This window comes from Amblyomma maculatum, chromosome 11 (assembly GCF_055883805.1).
Source record: "Amblyomma maculatum isolate TAMU_Amacu chromosome 11, ASM5588380v1, whole genome shotgun sequence".
Taxonomy (NCBI): Eukaryota; Metazoa; Arthropoda; class Arachnida; order Ixodida; family Ixodidae; genus Amblyomma; species Amblyomma maculatum.
In genome coordinates, this window is record NC_139354.1 from 90,927,241 (window position 1) to 90,933,257 (window position 6,017).

Genomic DNA, 6,017 nt, shown 5'->3' on the forward strand with positions numbered 1-6,017 from the left:
CAGGTACTGATAAGGCCACTGAGTGAAAATGTGGCTGCAGGTCTGGCGAAGCACCTTTTTGAAGATGAAATATGAGGGCAGTGATTCTGAACCTGCTACCCGGCTTGAGTTAGTTATTACAGCGTGAGTAGTTTGATACTATGGGGGACATTTATTGAGGGCATAACAAGCATTTATGGCACTCCGACAAAACCAGCATCTTAACGCTGTGGAGGCATGCAAAGAAACAGCCCCAGATCCCTGGAACCTCTCTAATTTTTTAGGCTCTTGTGGTACAATTCAATATATATTTTAAGCATAATAGCACACGTGGTAAAAGGTTCTGATGCGTACGGAAAAGTTTCTGAACTGTATGCGGCGCATGTTAGCTTGGTTAAGCCTGGAAGATTGCGAAAGCAAAACCCTTGGCTGGGCCTTGTTCGGCGGCTGCGCCCCGACTACTGCGAGGAGCCGAGCGACAGCCCCATTTATCCTCCTAGCGTGATGTTATAGCGTCAGCCGACGCTATACAGCGCGACTAGGGTGCCTCGATACCAGCGCCGCCGTACAGGGGGGTGACACCCTTTGGCATGCCCCGCGCCGCCGCACTCTCCGCGCTCGCCATCTTGGGGCAAGTCGCTTCGTGCAGTTGCTGCAGAGTGTCCGAAGCGGTTGTGTTCTGCGCTGGGCGATTGTAGTGTGTTCAGTCATGCAAACTAGCATGCCAGGCTGTTGGGTTCCATTCTGTGCAGGCTCAGCAAAAAAAAAAAAAAGAAAAAAGAGGCCAGATGATTTTGTTTTCCACGAGATGAGAGACGGAGAAATGTATGGGAGGCGAAAGTGAAGCGTGAAGACTGGACGGCGAATGGCAACGCGAAGGTCTGCGAGGTAAGCCACAATATCTGTGCTGCTTTTATGCATCCATAAAATTTTTTTTGAGCAAATAGGTGCATTTCGATTGTGTAAAAAAGGTCTAGTGCAGACACAGACCACTAGAAAGATGAAAAACACACGCACAAGCGCCTGCGTATGTGCACTTGTCGTCTTTCTTGCGGTCTGTATCTGTTTATACGAAAGCGTTTTACAAGATATTTTTGTACTTTTCTAATGCAGTTACCCACTCCTGTTTGGAATGACATTATCTCACGCCGCTTCACCCATCTGCTTGTAAGCACGAGCTTTCTGCGGGTTTTGGCTTCCCAATCTAGCATTGTGCGCAACAGATTTTGGTCTTCCTTCTTCAACGTTGAAGCATGTCGAAGCATCGCATTGCCTGGCGTCGGGAGTAGAGCGGCGTGTTTTTTAAGTATAAATTTTGAATTTTCAGCGTACGTGATGGCTTATAAGCTAAATATATGGACAATTGCGTCTGCTATGTTGTAGTCACTCGGGAAAATTCAGTATAACTTTCAGTGAGTGACACTCGACCTTAGTATTATTCGCGTAGTGTCACACAATAATATCTTTTGTTGAGGATCTCCCTTTCTGTGTTCATAGCCGCACTAAGAATATGCAGAGAAGGTCGAGCCTGGTATTTGTCAAGGGAATGCACCATTGCGCCCTTTCGATGGCTCACCTTTAAACTCGATCTTGAAAGCTAACGTCAACCACCGAGGCTTCAGATTCACACAGATTGCATTCCCTCTCCCCTTCTCGGGAAATAATACAATGGAGAGCTACGGGTGGCATGTCACCTCGCGACAGAGTAGGAAGTGAAACGCAGTTTGTAACAATTACTTTGGTCACAAAAAAAAAAGGAAGCTTCCCGTGAGTGGGCCCGCTGGAATTTGGCAAGTGGGCTTATCGCTAGTACAACATTTCGCGAAACAGAGATAACAGGTCCCCTGAAGCTGCTTTCTTTTTAAATATACACAGGAGCAGTTTTTCGCGAGGTTTGTGAGATTCGCAATAATATAAATAGTTGGGTTCTCATGAAAATTAGGTCGTTTTAAATATATGATTGGCAGCTCGACAAGTCACAAAGAAACTGATCTCGTGAGCTGGAAGGTGTAGCAGCATCATCTTGTGAAAGCGGTCGTGAGGAAGCAAGGTGCTTGCGCAGTACAAAGGTTCATCCCGAATGCAGCTTTCCCTTCCCTGTGTAATTAATTACGCATCGCAAGGCGATGTGCACATTCTGTTGTCGCCGCAAGTACTTGTCTGAGGTTAAGCCAAATTTAGGTGAAGCTAAATTTGACCACCTGTCACCCGAATTGGTGCTGTCTCTTGCTTGGCATCCATAGAAAAATTCTGCTATCGCACATGTAAATATCGCATTGCTACCATAATGTTTTTATTATTTCATTTATTTGCGCGCACACTACAAAAGGCGCAAAATGACTGTTTCGTCGCCTGTCTCATTTCAGCGCCAGTTCGAGGGCAAACACAGTGTATGGACGGCGGCTCCTCAAGTCAACGGCTGTCTCGACAGTGTTGGATTGCGTGTAAAAATTTATCAGAATAAAACATCTGCCATTTGAAGAGTCTAGTAAAATCCGTTAAATGCCTTATCGAACAAACCGTTCCGATTCCAGTGGTTGATTGCGCGGAACACCCAAAGCTGATCAGCAGACTGTTGGAGCAGTTTGGGACTGTTAGAGCGGTTTGGGGCGATGCGCTTGCACATTTACTTGAGTTGGCGAAGTCAGCCAGAAAAATCAAATGATGGGTACGGCAGCAAAACTGTAGCTGGCGCCAACCTTGATTAAAAGATGTCTCCTAGGCGTGCATCCAAAATCAGCTTCGAAGTCTTGATGAGGATTGTTTTGGAATAAAATGCCGTGCGCATCAGCGTGCGACACGTGTCAAAGGTTGATTTACGCATCATTTTTTGCTGTGTCTTTCTACGGTTTCTGCGATACAAATAATTCTCGATATACGGCTGACTGAAACGTAGACATGGTTGTTGATCTATAGCAATAGACTCAACTGAATGTTATGCACCTCATAAACTTATTCATGTCCGGCAGAACAAAGTGCATTGCTTTATAAAACAGCCAGTCTTCAAAACAACCGCATTTGAGCATTCGAGACGCTGAACGAGTAAAGGTTACCATCTGCAATTTGATCATTTCCTCTTAGAACTACGTCGCATGCTAGCAAGCAGTAGTTGCTTTCACATTTTTTTTTTCGAGCAAGAAAGCGCTCAGGATTGCGAATATGTGTGTGAAAACGTTACCAGCTGAGCCTGCTAGCGCAAGAGTGTGCTGAACAAGAAATCGGGCCGACGCTCTATTGCCCGCCGTGTCTACGCTTGCCCCAACATGGCGCCGTCGACGGCGGTGTCTCCACCCTGTACGGCAGCGCGTTACATCGAGGCACACTAAGCGCGACAAACAGCGAGCGCCCTCTCTCGGCTGCGACACAGCGCCGTGTATGGACTCACCGCCTACAGTCGATGGCGCGAGCTGGCGTGACGTCACACGGTCATGTGTAAGGTCATGTATGGAGGCGCCATGACACGCCAAAGACTCGAAGTGCTAGCCGTATTGCTTACGCAATAATACTGACCTGCCCCACGGATCAATCATTTATATATGCAAATTCCACCTTTCAGGGATGCAAAATGGCCACAGCAGTTTACTCTCTCTGCAAGACTGCACTGAATTAGACATAGATATCAATTATCAGAACGTCTTTTTTCTTTCTCTGCTGAGCTATTTACTATGCAAGGCGCGCTTCGCGCTATAGCTGCCGTTACCAAGCTGCTTTGAATCAAAATTGAAATGCACACAGATGCCCTTCAACTAACAGGTCCACTCCAATGAAACACTCACAGCCTAGAAATATTCCAGAATATACATTGCCTGGTGGCTCGCCTCCCACAAACCATTCCAATTGAATGGGCTCCACGTGACTTGCTGAGTTCACAAAGCTCTGCAGTTTCAGCAACCCATTTGGTGATAGTGCACTAATCAATGCCACTATTCCTCAAAATAGATGATGCTGCCCTCCTTCTCACAGAAAGTAACACCTCCGGCGGCGCATACGTGCTCGTGCCCCTCCCTGTGCGGTACTCTCTCCCGCGGTCTTACGCGCGCAGAGTAGTTTGCGTGCGCTCCGGAGGATACGGGTCGTAGTTGCCCTCCTTGCCGCTGTCACCTAAATGTAGCGTAATTTTCGATAATATATCCACGCCCACGGTGTCCTGATTGCAAGCCTTAGAATGTTGAATAAAGTTAGTGAGGGCGAATATAGAGAAATAAAAATAACGTTGCCCTGCCTGCGCCACCAAACAAAAAAAAAAAACAAACAACAGACTTAAACGAATGTAAAATAAAAGAAATAAAAATAAATGTGTAAATAAAAGAAAAAACAAAAATTGTGCATTGCAGAAATAAAAATAAAAAAAGGATTACTTGTGGTGCACCTCTGGTTAACCCTAGTTGAATTGCGTAAGCAACGATGGAAGCTTCGTTAGCCGGCTACATTATTCCCCTATCACGCCCTCTAAGTGTAAGGTGCTACATTATTGGGGAGACTTAGGCTCATCTTTTAAGGGTATGATGCGAGAGCGTAAGCTACTCCCTGCATCGACGTGCCTGCGTGTCGTAGGGGTTCGGCAGGCGGATTCTGATATCACCCTCCCATATGAAAAGAGTGACCCGAGTTGGCAGCTCCTGCCCGTGGCATAGCGGTAACGTGAATTCAAATGCTATGGCTGGCTTAATGTTTATGAGGAGACCGTAGCTACGCCGTGCCTCTTCTCGGCGTAGCTGCGGCCACCCGAGGTCTCGCTTTAGATGTTGTAGTATTGCTTTCCCAATAAAACGAAAAATGACAAAATGAAAAAGGGGGGTGAACTTCAAACCTATTAACAGATGGAGAAGGTGTCCTGTTCAGCGAAATTACTTTATAAAAGAGTACAGTTATGCGGTCATCAATTCTCTTCTGGAGAGCCTCTGAAAAACTCGTAAAAACCAAGAACATTATTTTCTGCACGAATAGGCTGCAAGTGTTTGGAGACAGCGATAAAACTTATTAACACCTTCCTCGATCATCTCTACCGTCCCTCTTTCTTGATCTATAGTTTTCCTCACCTTCCCTGAATATGGAGGCAGATATTCACCACTTGTGTGTCTGCCCGGAGTAGAAGCCGATGAGATTTGTACACTTGGTATCAATGGGTGTCTTGCCAAACAAACCGTTATCTTACATTGCTTCGGCACAGGGGTCACATCATCGGTCCCTCTTGGATGCATGAATTTTATATGCCAGCATTCAGGGATGCGAAACAAGAAGTGCTGCTTACTGTCCCTGCAAACTTGCACTTAATGAGACATCCTGACTGCAATTCAACAGGCAGTCTTTTTTCTTTCAGTTAATACGCCATCTTTTTCTATAAATTCTACATATCCGTTTATGCCTTGAGGGAACAACGACAATTCCTTGAGGAATAACAACGCCGTAAAATGAATTAAATTGGGTCTTTCATTGCTTTGGTTCTGGGGAAAGAAAAGAGCAGCAAAAGTATCACTGCTAACTACAAGAAAGCGGACATAAGACCATTAGACTATTTTGTGGGAGTCTGGACCATCTAAATGATTCTTTTTCACTAATAAACATTTTTAATGCGTCAGTATGCATTTAGGTTTTTTCTCACATCCAAGAAGTCTGTGTTAATAGGGCTGAAGACGGTATCTTTTGCCTCAGATGATACTTCGTAAAATGTTTGCATTGCGAGCTTATCTGAGATTTTTAAAGGTAAATTATCTCCAATTTTTTTTCATATGCATATTTTACAGTGCTTGCTTTTTCCTTCGCAGTCCTTGCACGCGAAAGAAATTGACTTACCGACTCCCCTTTCGAGATTAGGCCTTCCTCTAACCATTCCAGTTCTCTCCTTCAGGACAAGCGTCAAGGGATATGCCTTCATGCCAGTGTGCGATTATATTATGTTTACATAATTTCAACAGACAGATTCCTGCGCTAGGTAAGACTTCATTACTTTTTCTTTTCCTTTTTGTTTTTCAAAATACTAGTTAAACACCCATTTTTATCCAAATACACCAGTCCTTGACCATATATATTTAGAATCT

General features: G+C 45.0%; 1 long non-coding RNA gene across 1 annotated transcript; it reads left to right on the forward strand.

The window, feature by feature from the left end:
* Positions 1-604: 604 nt before the first annotated feature.
* On the forward strand, positions 605-2,446 carry LOC146174381 (uncharacterized). The gene is made up of 3 exons (XR_014701670.1): positions 605-867; positions 1,093-1,146; positions 2,346-2,446. It is a non-coding gene; the product is annotated as an uncharacterized LOC146174381 (long non-coding RNA).
* The last annotated feature ends 3,571 nt before the right edge of the window (positions 2,447-6,017 follow it).